We start from the raw sequence: 18,396 nt of genomic DNA, 5'->3' as shown, positions 1-18,396 counted from the left end.
ACTTTCCTTTTTTTTTCCCTCTTTCCCTCATTAACCCAACAGGTGTTTTAATACCATCCATAGGCGTGTATTAACAGAGCAAGCATAGTTTTCAATGTTCAGCCGCCCACGGATATTCCCACACGACACATGACGGTATTTGATGTGGATCAGATGAAACTTTCACTGATTTAAATTCACATCCTGTCCTGTTGATCCATCAGGTTCCAGTGGCTCTGCCTGCACCGCTTATATTTGGACTTAGAAAGGCTAAATCTGGCTCCTCCCTTATCATATTTGTCTGCTGACTGAAGTCAGGTCATTATTGATAACCTACATCCATGTTTTGTTTTTTAGTTGCGTAATGTTTGTAGTTTGTGGTTAGGGCTGCCAACTCCCTGAAACATAAATAAGGGAAACCTCATCTGCAGAATTCACCTTTCCTGGCGTGGTGAATTTTTTTTAGCCCCTTTTTTGACAGTGAAACGATTTTGTAACTATTTGACTCGAACCTTTTTGAATGCTTCTTCCTACTCCTTTTTCACTTCTTCCTACTCTTTTTTCACTTCTTCCTACTCCTTTTTTGGACATGTAAATTAACATATCAAGTGCTAAAGGATGAAATTCTTTGTTTTGTTTTTTAGTTTTCTTAAACTTCTCTTGAAGTGTTGTTTTTTTACATGTCAAAAATTAAATAAATCAAATCAAATCAATGCCATGAACACATGGAAAACAAATTATTATCCAGCAATTCACTTTGATACAAAATAACAAAATGAACTGAATAAAATGAGTATCTTTCTTAAACAGAAACCTGTCCTGCTTAACTTAAAATGTTATAAATTTATATAAATTAATAGAAAGAAAGCAGAACATCCATTCTGTAATAGTGCACATTTTTAGTGCAATAACAAAAGTGCAAACAGAAAGTCTGTAGAAAACTTGTAAACATAATTGTGCCTCAAAGGCCATGACTGTAGGCTACAGACGTAGTAAAACAGAAAACAACCCTAGCACTTCTGTGTGTCCAGCATGCTCTTTTCTGGCTCTATTTTTAGCAGCTGCAGCCATATTCCTCAAAAATATCTTTATATCTTCACTTTGTTTTGCTGGAAGAGTGTGGAACGTCATCACGATTCGCGTAACGTTATCCAGCTGCAACAAAAAAGGCAATCCTCGTGCTAAGGCAGTCTGTCCCGTCCTCTCCCTCTCCACATTTGTTTTGTTGTGGGACAGGAAGCTACTCATGCTACATCTTAATGCGGTTCCTAAGGTCCAGCCTCACATTCTTCTCATCCAGAACAGGAAACGGCTCGCACACATATCTAATCATTCAGAGATAAATGCATGAAAACCTTTTGGCGCCACATTCATGTTAAAATAGGACTTTGTAAATTGTTAATACTTCTGAGTGTTATTGGCACTTGTGTACTCTTGTGAGGAAGAGTAATGATGCAGACTGAAAAAAGTACAATTATTTAGCTGATCCAGCATAAAGCAGCACATTCAAGTTCCTATCTTCTTGGAGTATCGGATGGGGAAGATCAGCTGAATCCTCTTAGTCATAGCACTTTATGAACAATAAGTAAATAGTCCCTTTCATCAGCTTTGTGCGACCCAGCTCCAACTTAAAAATTTGTATTTTTATGTTTGAGCTGGGACAAAATGTTCCTAGTGTCAACAATGGAGTGAATTGATTTGCATTTAGAAGCAGGGATGCAGCTTTTCTTTAATTTTTTTCTTGACACTTACCTCTGTTGATGAAGTTGATCTTGATGAAATTAATAAAGTCTGCTTTTTGTAATTATGATTATTTAGGATTCTAGGATAAGGCTAATGCTTTGTTTGACAATTTAAATGATCCCCAACTCCTTATTGGAATCGTTTCTGTATGTTATTTTAAATTTTTTTGTAAGACTTGTGAAGCATTTCAGATGTTGGATTGAGTGACAGCAAAGAAAGGCCTTGTGTGGATCAGTGATTTTTCTCAGAACGGAAGTTATGTAAAAACAAGTTTTCAAATACAGAGGGAAGTGAAAGTATTTAGGTCAGTAGATGTACTCAGTACATTGGTTTATCAGAGTCTTGAAAATTGCAGGGATGTACAGTTGGTTGTCTAGACAACAGATTTTTTCTGACCACCTTGCTCGTTAACTCAAATCAGGATTCTGTACAGGATTCATCATCGAGCCTGCTGCTCTGCGCTGGCTTTTGCTCTACTGGGCTGACCCATTTCTCATTGTTAGATTACTATGGATGGATCAGTTGGAAATAATGCTGTGCTTGCAATCTGTTCTGTGCAGCGACAGTCAGGAGAAGCTGTTTAGACTATTGAGCCTTCTCTCCGAGTGTCACAAGATGTTGTGGATTCAAGTTGTAAAGGTGGTCAGCAAATAGAAGTTTAGCACCATTGATTACAACAGATAATTTATTCTGTTAAAATGTTGTCAGGGTTTCCTTACATCTATTTAAAGTATCACACAAACTTTCTGCTCAACAGGTCCCATTACAGGTGCAGAAGTTAAGTCACTTTTATAAGATTGGCCAAGATATGCTCTTCTTTGCTTGATCAGCCTTTCACTTTTTTCTCTATTATCACTTTCTTGTGTCTCGACTCATCGGTTCCTCTTCCATGATCGACTGTAGCTCTGAGCTACTGTCATAGTTGTTGATGTGTGACGTGCTACTGTGAAGCAATATGCTATTGTCGTAAGATACTGCTTGGACAGGGGTCCAATGTTATTGAGCTTTAGCCATTATTTGTGGAATTATTTTTACAATAATGTTGCAGTGTGGACATGCTGGTGTTAATGCATGCAGCCTGCACTGCAGCCTCACTGTATTCTGTATTTTTTCCTGTGTAGAAGGGCATTGTTTGTCCTTGCTGCCAAAGATTTATATGTAGTCTGGCATACTATTCACCAGAATATGGCCAGCTGATTTCCTCACTTACTTTATTAGAGTAATATCTTCACTTTTTATTGAATAAAACAAATTTAATTTGACTGTGACTTTTATGGTCTGGATTTTCTGGTCTGCACATGAGGAATGGCTTATGTAATGATGCAGTCCTGCAAAACAATATTTAAAAAAATAAAACAAAAAATAAAAAACACTTCCAAAAATAACAAAATACTTCCATTTGCAGATATATTTCAACAATACATTATTTATTGCTGAACATGCCTGCTGAGATTCAGTTCTAAAAGCTTCAGATACTGGCTTAGTTCCTAATTTTGGAAAGATTTTAGTGCCATCTAAGTATTATTTGAATATTTGTTTTAAGTATAAGCCCATGCAAGGTTTTGTCCTCCAAAACTTTTATGAATTGACTTTCTGTTACAACTTCACAAAGAGCATTTGTTTTTAGTGCTGACAGTCTTGGCACACCCACAAGCAAAATGCTTTGGCGTTAAAGCTTTCTTCGCTTAAACAGAAAGTTCACAGTTCATTTTTTTTGATTGCTTATTTAATTTTGTTGGAAACATTTTGGGAATTGGATAATAACGCTGATGCCTCCGCATTTTGTCTTATTGTCTGGGTTACTAAATTGTTATGCTCTGCCATTAGACAAAGTGGCCTTACATTTATTCAAGCCCATCAGTAAATTATTTCAAGTGTGTGTGTGTGTGTGTGTGTGTGTGTGTGTGTGTGTGTGTGTGTGTATATATATATATATATATATATATATATATATATATATAATGAACCAGTATCGGTCCATATTTCTAAGTCTGTTGGTTTTGGTTAGTTTATGAAAGGAGAAAAAAAAAAAGGTCTGTAAAATTGTGCTATTCTTATTTTATCCGTGCCTTTTTAACACAAACCATGTGAAATATTATGATTTTTTTTTTCTTTATTGGAGTCCTCTCTAACTGCAGTATGAAATTCTTGTTAAGGTAGTTGCTTATTCATGCTAAGGTGACGACCAAAAGTCTCTTGTTAATTAAGTAAGTTTTAAAGATGGTTAAAAAATGTTTAATTGGACTCACATAGTTCTTGTCAATAGAGGAAATGTAGATTGATTTATTTTCATAAATGTAGATGCCATATCCCAAAATGGTGCCAAAGGCTATAGTTGGCTTTCTAAATCATCAGTCACTCAAGTTAAGTTTTGTTTTGATCAGTACCTTAAACGCCTGATTCTGTGCGTATGGGATATGGTTTTACACTAAAATTGCTCAGAAAGTGGGAGCCTTTTCCAATGAAAATCCAGTTTTTTCAACGCATAGACTTTACTTGGGCAGACTTCCCAGGGATATTAATAGCCAGCCACATATATTTGGCAAGCAAGTCCCAGATTTATTTTCTTTCTTTTATTTATATATTGGGTAAAATCATATTTCTTAGTGTAACTACGCATGGTGCATTGACTTGGCCTTCCTGTCTGTACCACTCAACACATGTTTTGCTTGTGTTGCTGTTTTGCTTTTTCACCCACTGTTCTGTGTGTAAGGTGTGGAAATGCAGTGGGAAACATTTTGTTGACCCTTTAGTAGGGATGGGCGGTATGGACTAAAAAATGTATCACGATCATTTCTGGCATTTATCCCGATAATGATAAAAATGACGATAAAAAAACCTAAACTAACTAAATTACACCATTTAAATTGAATTAATCAAAACCAATTAAATTAGTACACCTGTACTGCAAAACTTCTTTCTTTCTTTCTTTCTTTCTTTCTTTCTTTCTTTCTTTCTTTCTTTCTTTCTTTCTTTCTTTCTTTCTTTCTTTCTTTCTTTCTTTCTTTCTTTCTTTCTTTCTTTCTTTCCTTCCTTCCTTCCTTCCTTCCTTCCTTCATTCTTCCCTCCCTTCATTCCTTCCTTCCCTCCCTCCCTTCGCTCCTTCCTTCCTTCCTTCCCTTCCTTCCTTCCTTCCTTCCTTCCTTCCTTCCTTCCTTCCTTCCTTCCTTCCTTCCATAAATCAGCTTTACACAAAAACGTCATCAACGAGAATTTATCGTTTTTACCGCGAGATGACAAATTCTTACCGTGGAGAATTTTTTTGACGGTTTATCGTGAACGGTAAAATATCGCCCATTCCTACCCTTTAAGCAGATGGAGGAGGTAGTAACAGGACTGTGCATGTATGTCCATGCTTCTTGAACCTTTCCCCTCAAAATTTGAGCCTGGTCAACGCAGGCATTGTCATCTCAGAATAGTGTTATGTCCGTATAATGAGTCAGGGAAAAAGTCTTTTGATGGGAAAAACCTGGTCATTCAGTATATTCAGGTTGTCATACCATGGTGTCAAATCAATGACAAATGTATTGTGAATCAAAGTCCAAAACCAAAACCCCAGAATCTGTAGGCAGGGAATCAAAATCTCGAACTTGGAGTATAATAATCTTTTATCGATCAAGCTTTTTTTTTTTTTTTTTGTCCCCTTCATAAGATCTAAAACTATCTCTGTTTTCAAACCATCTTTCTCAGTTGTGTTTTTGTCTTTTTGCGGTTGCAATTCTGACATGTGTTTCGAGTCAGCAAAGTGTCAAACTGTTGTCAGGAGGCGGAGCATGGCTGAGAAATTATAGCTCATTGGCTATTTAATGACTCGGCGACTTATGTTGACGCCAGAGCGCCAAAAACTTGCTTTTTGTGGTGAACCAGTAAGGGAGGGTAAATTGTTAATGTCTGTCCTTTCTTCACGATAACCATTACCTTTGTCAGCGAAAGGATCTGAGTCATTGATTTTTGGGCTTTGATTTGCAATTATTTGGCATTGAACTGCCATAGGATTTCTCCTAATGGTTAAGCGATCTTCTGTGTCAATGATTCAATTTCTTTTTGAGATCACATTTCTTCCATAAAGATAATGGTTTACCACTGTTCCTCCAGGTTTTGGTAATACATTTGTCAGTTTACGTGATTTTTAGCAGTCACAAGTTGACTACTCATATTGTGCAAGCTAAAAGTTGATACTAGGGTTTGTCTGTGGGAACTCTATCCACGCTATCATTTAAGTGGAGGTACATTTTTTAGTGTTGTTAGAAGCTTAAAAAAGCTATTTATTTATTATTTTGCTATTAAATATGTCTTGTTTGTCAAACTCAATACTGTTTTGAGTCACATAATTTTGGTCACTAATGAAGATTTATTATGTAATTAGAACGATGTTAAAATGTGAAAATCGTAAAATCGATTTTTCACTTTTTTTTTTTTTTTTCTTTAATTTTTTTTTTTTTTTTTTTTTTTTTACCTTGTCTGCACACATATTAATGATTGATACCATATTAATGATTGATGGAAATACCTCTCAATACCTGCGACAAGTGCCCCATGGGAGAGGCTCTTTAGTGTAGGAGGGGGCGTTGTAACAAGCCACCGGGCATCCCTCAAGCCAGATGCCGTAGACCGGCTCGTGTTCCTTGCAAAAAACTTGCAAATGTGAATAGCAAATGTAATGACTGACATTACACACCTCTACCTCCTTCATGGGTTGCATTATTATTTAGCATGCAAAGACCCAGTTTAGTTTAATTAGAAAATGTCTTGTTTTATTTAATTGGAAATATAACTTACTGTATGTTTGCAAGTGTTGATTTGCTGATTTTTTTTTTCAGAGATAAAACTTTATATTTTATTATATTTTTTAAAACTTTTTTTCAACTTATTTTACAGAGTTTTGCACTTTATTCATTCATTTTTGGTTTAATAAGAGCAAAGTTTGCACTTAAAGCCCAATGGGGCAAATGTTCAATAAAAAAACAGCATATTTGAAATCATTTCTTTGCTTTTTGTCAATTCACAAAATAATCGTAATCGTAATCGAAAATCGGATTTTGAGAGAAAAAAATTGAGATTTTATTTTTGGGCAAAATCGAACAGCCCTACTCCTGACCTTCTAATAACCAGGATTGTTTTAACTCCAGAATGTGCCTTCAAGTAATGAGAAGCTTCTTACTGGATGAGTTGGCTAATTTTGAATATCTAATACTGTATCAAGTGAAAAGGTACTAATCACAGATGTACTTTTTAAATAAGAGGCTTTTGCCTTTCTTTTTGGCCCAAACCAGGCAGGCACTATGTGCTAATCATATCAAACAAGATATGACGTATTACCACAGGGATAAGTAATGAACTTCAGGTTTCAGAAATCTTGCCATCAAATTGTTTTGAACACCATTTACATGCAGGAAAGTTGATTCTGATTTGTGTCATGGAGTATTACGTGTATAGGTAACTGGGTTAAGTAAATGTTGGAATTTACATATATGTAAGCCATATTTTCATGACGTATTATGCAATGACGTATGATGTCCTTTTGCCAAAAGTTATCTATGATGCTAGATCTCATGTGGGTGTGCTAAGTGGAATGTCACAGGTGGTTTAAAAAAAGAAAAAAAATAGGCAGTTATACATTTATAATGTTATACACTAGTTTGCAAAGATGTTCGCTCAGCTCTGTCATTGTACCACACTCCGTTTTCCGCTGGAGTTTCAGACATCCCGTTTAGCTGGCCCATGAGTTGTTTTGTTAAATGTATAGATATATATCCAGTATTTCTTTTATTTCTTTTTTTGACGTAGTCGAATAACACATAAAAGTACAAAGGTCAAATCATCTCCAGACGAATTCAAACAAAAGCTGTCCTTACCCAAAACTCTGATATGATGTTGTGTAATGATGACAACAGAATCACTAGTTAAAAAAAAACCTTTTTAAGAAACATACAATGCATCACCTTACTTTTTCGGTACACTTAACACATAATATGTAAACAGCTGGTGCACTCTATGTGAAGACATTTAAAAAAAACAAGTATACGCTCAAGGTCAAGTTCTTTTTTTCTGGTTCATGATATTTTCCAAAAGAATTTATTCACAGTTTGTTCAACAACAGTGCCTTTATTTATTTATTTAATTTAATTGCATGTTGGCATTATGTTAACAACAATGACGAGACATTGTAAGTGGTTCTGTAGTGCACCTTATTGGTGATTAAAAACAAAGGACAATGTGTTGATTCAGTTTATAGCGGAAAAATAGTGTCATTGTTATAAATGCCATTATTTTAGGTTTTATTTGTTTGGGTTTTTTTTTTTAACTAGTTGATATACATAGAAAAAAAATGATATACTGCTTTTCGTCTGTCAAGAAAGGAGGTGTCAAGATAGCCAAAACAGCTAAATAAATGACATTTGAAGATTTATCAAGGAAATTGACAATGTTTAACTGTTAATTTTCCATTAAGTAATAAAAGTTTATAACAGTACTGATATTTTATATCTAAGTACCGATACTTTATATCTCACAATGTAAGAATTCATCCATCCAGGTTTAATAATCCATCCATGTTAACTAAACTTCCACATAATTTGATTAGTCTGTCTGTCTGTCTGTCTGTCTGTCTGTCTGTCTGTCTGTCTGAGAGCAAGAGAGAGAGAGTAGCAGGTCACTGAATCCAGGAACTGCACCAGGCGCTACAGTACTAGACATCACTATTTTGTTTATTTAGAGCTAAAACCGTGTAATGGGTTTGCTGAATATATTTGGGTGCTGTTTTAGTATACAGTGGCTGCAGGCCAAGTACTAAGATTGTGTGGGAAACCGTGAGCTTATTTTGGATGTGTGACAATCTTCACACTGTGAATAAAAGTACAGGACTTGAATTTCTGTGTGGGATTTTGAGTGTTGCCAATAATGTAATTAAACTCTACAAATGTTGCTCTAATATTGCTAGAAATCCCCCGATCCATATACAGTGAACATAATTGAACAGTGTTCAATCATCATGGGCTGTGGTGTGGAAGGTAGGAAGAATGTCCAATGCTGCAAGACAGACTGGCATCCTCCCTGGAGAGCTCATTTGATTTCACCACATGTGTTTTATTGATATGAACTCAAAGGCCTAGATGTCACCACAACGGGGCATACAGAGATGCATCCCTGTAACAATTAGAATATTGTTGTTATTGCTGTCCCTCATAGAAACAACATCCTTGTCAATACTTGGCGCTAGGGATGGGCGGTATGTACAAAAAAATGTATCACGATAATTTCTGGCATTTAACCCAATAACGATAAAAAAAATACCAATACAAAAAGTGTCATCAACGGGAATATTTCTTTCTTTCAGGCTCATTTCTTTCTTTCTTTCTTTCTTTCAGACTCATTTCTTTCTTCTTTCTTTCTTTCTTTCTTTCTTTCTTTCTTTCTTTCTTTCTTTCTTTCTTTCTTTCTTTCTTTCTTTCTTTCTTTCTTTCAGGCTCATTTCTTTCTTCTTTCTTTCTTTCAGACTCATTTCTTTCTTTCTTTCTTTCTTTCTTTCTTTCTTTCTTTCTTTCTTTCTTTCTTTCTTTCTTTCTTTCTTTCTTTCTTTCTTTCTTTCAGGCTCATTTCTTTCTTTCTTTCTTTCAGGCTCATTTCTTTCTTTCTTTCAGGCTCATTTCTTTCTTCTTTCTTTCATGCTCATTTCTTTCTTTCTTTCTTTCAGGCTCATTTCTTTCTTCTTTCTTTCTTTCTTTCTTTCTTTCTTTCTTTCTTTCTTTCTTTCATGCTCATTTCTTTCTTTCTTTCTTTCTTTCTTTCTTTCAGGCTCATTTATTTCTTTCTTTCTTTCATGCTCATTTCTTTCTTCTTTCTTTCAGGCTCATTTCTTTCTTTCTTTCTTTCAGGCTCATTTCTTTCTTTCTTTCTTTCAGGCTCATTTCTTTCTTCTTTCTTTCTTTCAGACTCATTTCTTTCTTCTTTCTTTCTTTCATGCTCATTTCTTTCTTTCTTTCTTTCTTTCTTTCTTTCTTTCTTTCTTTCTTTCTTTCTTTCTTTCTTTCTTTCTTTCTTTCTTTCTTTCTTTCTTTCTTTCTTTCTTTCTTTCAGGCTCATTTCTTTCTTTCTTTCTTTCAGGCTCATTTCTTTCTTTCTTTCATGCTCATTTCTTTCTTTCTTTCTTTCAGGCTCATTTCTTTCTTCTTTCTTTCTTTCAGACTCATTTCTTTCTTCTTTCTTTCTTTCATGCTCATTTCTTTCTTTCTTTCTTTCTTTCTTTCAGGCTCATTTCTTTCTTTCTTTCTTTCTTTCAGGCTCATTTCTTTCTTTCTTTCAGGCTCATTTCTTTCTTCTTTCTTTCATGCTCATTTCTTTCTTTCTTTCTTTCAGGCTCATTTCTTTCTTCTTTCTTTCTTTCAGACTCATTTCTTTCTTCTTTCTTTCTTTCATGCTCATTTCTTTCTTTCTTTCTTTCTTTCTTTCTTTCTTTCTTTTTTTCTTTCAGGCTCATTTCTTTCTTTCTTTCATGCTCATTTCTTTCTTCTTTCTTTCAGGCTCATTTCTTTCTTCTTTCTTTCAGGCTCATTTCTTTCTTTCTTTCTTTCATGCTCATTTCTTTCTTCTTTCTTTCTTTCAGGCTCATTTCTTTCTTTCTTTCTTTCTTTCAGGCTCATTTCTTTCTTTCTTTCTTTCTTTCTTTCTTTCTTTCTTTCTTTCTTTCAGGCTCATTTCCTCAATTTATCGTTTTTACCGTGAGATGACAAATTCTTACCGTGGGGAATTTTTTTGACGGTTTATCGTGAACTGTAAAATATCGCCCATTCCTACTTGGCACCATAGACTGCTTACACTTTTTTTTTTTTGTGTACACGGACAGAAAGAACATCTGACTGATCATTGTGGACATTGACTGGCAGCTGTAGATACAAGTATGCTTTTAATCTGAAGCCAAGATTCACTGTGGCATTGTTGTGTGTGACTTCCTGTCAGCTCAATCTGTTTTTAATTGGTTATAGGAAATTGTAAATTCTTCAAACTAAGTTGCCCACCCACTCCATACGAAGAGTATGTCAAGTATCAACAGATGTAACCAGGGGCTGTCAAATGAGCTGCATCAAATTGCTTGCTGAACATGCTCATCTGAAGGATATTTTTGATGAATTGTCACCATATGCATAGTTTCATTGGGCTTGCAGAAATATGGCGGAGGGTATGAACCACTGACCATGTGATAACTTTTACATTGATATCCTTGGGTTGCACAGATTATACAGTATTTTTCAAGAGCTGAGAGAAATATAGCATTTTTGTTGTTGCATAGAAGTAAATTGTACATTCGTGGCTTTTAGCAAAGGCTAAACTAAAGAAATATGTGCTGAATGTGTAGTAGTAAATATATTTCTCTTTTCTAAAATGGTTTTCTTTCCACATTTTGACCAGGGCATGACCTTATGCCAGTGACTCACTTTTTACATATTTATCCTGCAGCTGTCTTTTCAGATCGGAAAGCTTCCTGAATTAGATAATTGTGACATCATCTGTTAGTTATAATCTCTGGTACCCTTTTGCCATGCAAACTATGTACCATATCAGCCTTTGCATATCATTTTCAGAGAACATTGTGAACAGTTTAGTTTCCTAATGATTTCAGTCTTTTGACCAAACTGGATTTTCCCATGCTTCTACAGAGATCATTCGGCGCTGAAATGTTGAGATTTACACTTCTAAATTCTTTAGAAATTTAAAACGGATGCCTTCACGATCAGCTGTGAGTGAGTGACTAAAGCGAACATGCTCTTTGGACTATTACATCAGCTTCATACCGTTACGAACTACCGGTAATCGCTTTTCTGGAATCTGGGAAATTCTAATTCATCTTCAGATGAGTGAAGCTGCTCAATACCAAGGGATTGTCTGAATAATATGCATATGTAGTGATTTTTACTATGAGGCAATCCACATCTGGAAGTTATAAATTCAACGCAAATGCTTTGTGAACCATCAAGATATATAAAATGCATGTGGCCCCACAGAACTAGTCACATATTCAGGGGAATCTGTCTTTCAAGTCTTTAATTTATTTATTTCCAATATTTACGTCTTGATATGGTGGCGTGTAGGAAGGGAAGAAGTTCAAACTTGTTCCAGAGCAGTTCACCTACAGTATATGCACAACAGGGTCAAAATCAGAGGCTGACGTGATTGCTGTGTAAACTGGCAGAAAACACTTGTGATCTATCCATCCATGAAAAAGTGACAGTGTTGGACTGATTTTTAACACCATCAACAGTAATTCAATTCAATTCAATTTTATTTATATAGCGTCTAATACAACAGAGTTGTCTCTAGACGCTTTACAGAGACCCATACCCAGAACATGACCCCCGAGCAGTTATTACATAAACAATGGCAGGTAAAAACTCCCCTAGTGGGAGAAAAACCTTAAGCCAAACAGTGGCAAGGAAAAACTCCCCTTTAGGAGGGAAGAAACCTTGAGCAGGACCAGGCTCATCAGGGGGGACCCTCCTGCCGAGGGCCAGACTGGTGGGTCAGGGACGGCAACAGCACAGCAGGCAGGTGGAAGCAGCAACGGGATGACCGGGGGTGGGGACCGCAGGCCAGCACACAGCTCCCGAAGCTCCGGCCCAATCAGCAAGTCCCAGGTTGGGGTGCAGGGTCAGGAAAAGACTTGTGCTCCGTAATGCAAGCTACAAGCCACCCACGGCCACCTGCAGGACAAAAGAGAGAAAAGGGAGGAGAAGGGGGGGCCAGCAACGGGATGACCAGGGGTGGGGACCGCAGGCCAGCACGCAGCTCCCGAAGCTCCGGCCCAATCATCAAGTCCCAGGTTGGGGTGCAGGGTCGGGGAAAGGTTGAGAAGGGGCAGGGCCAGGGAGAGGAGTCTTGAGGGACGAACATTCTCCCCCGCCCAAAAGGGGCCGTTACCCTGCCCCCCTCACTCCCACACTGCAGGTTCCGGTGTCCGGCAAAGGATGCTGCAACATGGACAAAAGAGAGAAAAGGGAGGAGAAGGGGGGGCCAGCACAAGAAACCACAGGAGCGACTCTGACACACTAAAGTTTACACTACCTAGAGATTTACCAACACCAGCTAGAGGTTTACTAAACACTAACTATAGGCTTTACTAAACAGAAATGTTTTAAGTTTAGTTTTAAAGGTGGAGGTGGTGTCAGCCCCCTTAACCCAGATTGGAAGTTGGTTCCATAGTAGTGGCGCCTGATAGCAGAACGCCCGCCCTCCAAATCTACATTTAGATACTCTAGGAACTACGAGTAAACCTGCACTCTGAGAACGGAGAGCTCTGACAGGAACATAAGGCACTATCAGGTCTTGCAAATAATGCGGAGCTAAGCCGTTTTGGGCTTTATATGCAAGTAATAAAATTTTAAATTGGATTCTGAATTTTACGGGTAACCAATGGAGCGACGCTAACACTGGAGAGACGTGGTCTCTCCTGCTAATTCCTGTCAGTACTCGTGCTGCTGCATTTTGGATCAGCTGGAGCCTATTCAGCAAATTACTTGGACATCCTGCTAACAACACATTACAGTAATCTAGTCTAGAAGATACAAACGCATGAACTAGTTTTTCTGCATCACTCTGTGAGAGGATTTTCCTAATCTTTGCAATATTACGGAGATGGAAAAAGGCTATTTTACAAACCTGATTGACATATGGTTTAAACGACAAATCCTGATCGAAAATAACACCAAGATTTCTCACAGTTGCACTGGAAGCCATCGCAACACCATCTAATCCCTTCCTAAGATGCTCTGGACCAAGAATGATAACCTCTGTTTTATCTGAATTTAAAAGCAGGAAATTTCTGGACATCCAGTCCTTGATGTCCCTAAGACATGCCTGAAGTTTAACTAACGGTTCTGTTTCATCCGGCTTCATAGACAAATAGAGCTGCGTATCATCAGCATAACAATGAAATTGTATGCCGTGATTCTGGATTATACTTCCCAACGGCTGCATGTATAAACTGAACAAGATTGGCCCTAGCACTGAACCCTGCGGAACACCATAACAGACCCTTGACTGTTCTGAAGAAACCTCATGTACATGAACAAACTGGAACCTGTCAGATAGGTATGATTTAAACCAACATAGAGCTGTCCCTTTAATCCCAACAACATGCTCTAACCTGTGCAGTAAAATGCCATGATCTATAGTGTCAAAAGCAGCACTGAGGTCCAGTAGAACCAGTATGGACACTAATCCCTTATCTGAGGCCATAAGGAGGTCATTCGTGACTCGAACAAGTGCTGTCTCTGTGCTATGATGCATTCTGAACCCTGACTGAAAGACTTCAAACAGATCATTTCTATACAAATAGTCACATAACTGGCTTGAAACTGCCTTTTCCAGAATTTTAGACACAAATGGAAGGTTGGAAATTGGTCTATAATTAGCTAAGGTGTCTGGGTCAAGAGAAGGTTTTTTAAGTAAAGGTTTAATTACTGCGACTTTGAAAACCTGTGGTACATATCCTAAACTTAGGGATAAGTTAATTTGGTCCAGTATTGTCGTACCAATAAGAGAAAAAATATGTTTGAATAGTCGAGTCGGGATGGGGTCTAACATACATGTGGTTGACTTAGCTCTATTAACGAGTGAAGTCAGCTCAGGGAGGTCTATAGGATCAAAACAGTCTAGAGACAAGTCAGAGCCTAGGGAAGTCGCTAAAGCTGAAGAAACACCTACAACCGGCTGGTTGATTTCTTCTCTAATTCTCGCGATTTTACTGTTAAAGAAGCTCATAAAGTCTTCACTACTGAGAGCTGCAGGAATGCACGGCTCAACAGAGTTGTGACTCTTTGTCAGCCTGGCTACAGTGCTGAACAGAAAACGTGGGTTACTTTTGTTATCCTCTATCAACGTTGAATAATAAGCTGTTCTGGCTTTGCGAATGGCTTTTTTATATACTATTAGAATATCTTTCCATTCACGATGAGAGTCTACAGACCTACAAGAGTACCACTTCCTTTCCATTTTACGCACGTTTTGTTTCAACATGCGGATATCTGAATTATACCAGGGAGTTAAGCTCCTGTGGCTAGAAACCCTCCTTTTCAAAGGAGCAACTTCATCTAAAGCTGAATGCAACAAATCAGCAGTGTTACTAGCAAGGAAATCAACATCTGCAGAGGTAGAACCCAAGTCACTGGCCTCGACTACATCACTATTTCGCACTGTCGTAAGATAAGCAATGGCCTCCCTAAATTTAACAATAACTTCATCAGACAAACATCTGCTAAAATAATACCTCCTATTTTGCACTTCAACATCAACAAAATTAAATTCAAACGTTATTAAGTAATGGTCGGATAAAAGGGAGTTTACAGGTGACACCAACAGACCATCAGTTTCAACACCGTAGGTGAGAACGAGATCGAGAGTATGATTAAAACAGTGCGTCGGTTTATCCACTTTTTGTGAGATACCCATTGATTCTAGAAGAGAATCGAAGGCTAATTTAAGATTATCGCTTTCAACATCCATATGAATGTTAAAATCACCCACTATGATGAATTTATCTGTGCTGATCAATAATCCAGAAAGGAAATCTGAAAATTCAGACAAAAACTCCAGATACGCACCAGCAGGGGGCCGGTACACTACCACTAACACAACTGGCTTCTCTGATTTCCGGCTCGGAAATTTCAGACCAAGCATGAGGCTTTCAAATGTATTATAGTTGCACTTAGGTTCAATTTTTGTTTCGAGACCGGAGTTATAAATTGCTGCGACTCCTCCGCCTCGGCCCGTGCTTCTAGGAATGTGATGACAGTAACAGTAACAAGAATCAGAGTGATAAACTTCAGCTTTAATCTAAAAAGATAAACAGCTTTTAATTTTTTATTTAAGCCTCTGATTGAGATTAGCTTCTTTTTTCTTTTTTTTTTTTAGCCCTCTGGTTCCGCTTTGTTCAGCCAGAAACATCCATGAATAAGGTCTTTATGCACATGCGCAGTGTTAATCATGGGTATGCAAGCCTGCGTGATACAATAAGGAAGTCATTGTGTCACTTCTAGTTTACTCCCTGAATGATTGTTTTACATTTAATTCAACTGAAATCACAGTGCATTTATTGTCCTTAACTTTTGTGAATAGGGGATTTTGTGAGACAGCTTTGCAGAGTTATGCCAACATGCTTCTCAGCTTTGACCTTTTTAAGGCCTCTGATGTTGTCTTTTAGTGTAGGTTGGGAGGTGGGACTTCTGTGGTTGATGTCCAGGTAAAGAATTTTGGGCTCTTAATGTATGAACCACTATTGAACTTTTTTTTTCTATTAAAGGGAGATGTCTGCATGAAAATACTTGGATATCTATATATTCCTTCATTAGGTGCAGATACAGTGTCATTTATGTGAGCCTCAGTTAGGGCTGCACGATTAATCGTTAAAAAATCGCGATCTCGATTCATGCTTGAACGCAATCTCATTTCCAAATGACGACGATTTAAAAATAAAAAAAAAAATATATTTTTTTTTTCTTTTTTTTTTTGGATGTTTATTGTTTTTATGTTCAATGTCAGCTGTTACAAAGTTGATGCCAGTCTTTTATCAGGCACCATCATATTTTTTGTAACGTTTACCTTTTGTATCGGCAGCTTCTTAATAGCAGCAAAAGGCAATGGGGGGTTCATCCCAGCCAGAGGAATAATTTGTTGCCTCAGAACTACAGGATCTGTTACAAGTCCCCTTTCTGAAAGGGTGTTCAACTCAGGGAGGAACAAATATTGTTCAAAATTGTTATTATTGTTTAAATTATTCAAAGGTTTGTGTAAAGAAGACAAGAGATGTTTATTGTTATTATATTTTTGTTCAGCTGTTGCAAAGTTAAAGTAATAAGTGCAATACATTTCATATTGGAAAAAAATCGTGAGAGAATCGTGATCTCAATTCTAAGCAAAAAAATCGTGATTCTCATTTTGTCCAGAATTGTGCAGCCCTAGCCTCAGTCTTTCCTTCATGTGCATGTGGACCTCTTTTCATTCAGTATCACTCATCTGAACCACACTGAAACACGTGTGGGCCACATTTGTTCGGTCACGCACCCCTGTGGACCTCTCTCATTCCAATGTTGCATGCTCTCATCATCCACGTCATAAGAGACACTATTAGATGTTTTTTAAACATTATTCTGTTTCATATGCTTTCATTTCCAAGAAAGCAGTTCATTTTGGCCTTTTTTTTGCTCTGGAAACCCTAAAGGAAGTCTGATGCAGTTGAGATATTTCATATAACTTTCTCATTTATGGTGTTTAATAAGCTTTTTTAATACCTGAGTATTGACACAAGCCTCTGGCAGAAATCTGCGAGTGGATATAGCCAGCAGATGTTCAGTTTTCTTATTAATAAAGGGCATCGGCATTTTGCTGAATCTCACATCATCACTGTCTTTTGTTTGAGAAAGATCTCTGAATTCAAATGCTTTATACAACAGCTGTTTGTACTGGAATCCACAGATCTCTAACTGCTTGTAAGAGACTGGTTATCCTTTTGTAATTGGTTTTGATACGCGTCTCCATAAAGACTTTTTACCATGTAGATGTGTATCATTTTTTTATCAGAAAGCTGAAAAGCATTTTAGTGTTGTTTCTGTCTTTCATGTCATGTTGTTTAGCTCTATCACACACGCAGATTATGCCGTATCTAGCTGGAACCGAAGTGTGCTTTTAAACATTCACGTACGTGCCCTAGCCTTGGAAGTTTGGTTCTTGTCATTCCAATAGCTTCTGCAAAAAAAGGAAAAGAATAAACAAACTCAATTTTGTACGTCATCTCCCTTGTGGCGTGCAACGGATGTTCAAATTAGCACGCTTCTCTGCAGGCCTGGGTTCTATTATCCTTGCTGATAAGGTTTTTTTATAGTTATCAGGGGGGTAGTGTTTGAAAGTGTGGCCTGTTTTAATACACGACTGCTGCCTTGAGGAATGTGAGGAATTTTGTCATTTATTTTCATCCGTGGTTGAAAATTAGAACTTGGAGCACTCAAGGCATGTGATTGAAATTAGAGGAGCTATAAACACTTGAAGACATGAAATGGTCAGACAGACTGGGGTCTTTGCTCGCACCACGCTGTGTCTGGACTTGCTCCACTCAGGTATTCAGATGAGCGGAGGCAAAAGTGTAAACATAATCCAACTTTCTTGTGTTTAATATCAGCGATAGTACACAGCTTTAAGAAATAAATGCATTGTTTTCTGTCACCATATTCTAACGTGATTGGTTTGAATACAGTTGGGCACATTTTAAAGCGCTGAAGATCTTGCTACAGCTGTTCTGAGTTGCGTATTTTTCTTCATATAATGTCAGACTGACTCGAAGATGCGTGGGAGCCATGCACACCATCTGTGGCAGGACTCCTTGTTCTTCCCGTTGCTCCAGAAAGCTTTTTCATATTTATGAATTATGTTTTCTTTATTGAACTAAATATTTGAAGTGCCTGAAACCTTTTTGCAGAATTTGCTCAAGAAACATTCACGCTCAAACTTCACACTCACACTCAAACTTGTGAGCCTCTTCATGAGGCCGTTGCTCTCCTGTATGGAGATGGATGTAGTCTGGAGTTATTGATGACAGAACAGAGGTGCCACATGGCTGCAGCACGGGAATCATATGTCATTCTGATGATGTGTATCTGTTCTTTGACCTCTTTTGAAGTCATTCTGCTTTCC

General features: G+C 37.4%; 1 protein-coding gene across 2 annotated transcripts in view; it reads left to right on the top strand.

Moving 5' to 3' along the window:
* Positions 1 to 18,396, top strand: part of sbf2 (SET binding factor 2) — a 142,020-nt gene that overhangs the window by 251 nt on the left and 123,373 nt on the right. The window lies entirely within an intron of this gene.

Source organism: Cololabis saira, chromosome 2, assembly GCF_033807715.1.
Source record: "Cololabis saira isolate AMF1-May2022 chromosome 2, fColSai1.1, whole genome shotgun sequence".
NCBI classification, from domain to species: Eukaryota; Metazoa; Chordata; class Actinopteri; order Beloniformes; family Belonidae; genus Cololabis; species Cololabis saira.
Note: the sequence above shows the minus strand (reverse complement) of the source record. Positions and strands in the feature narration are given on the sequence as shown.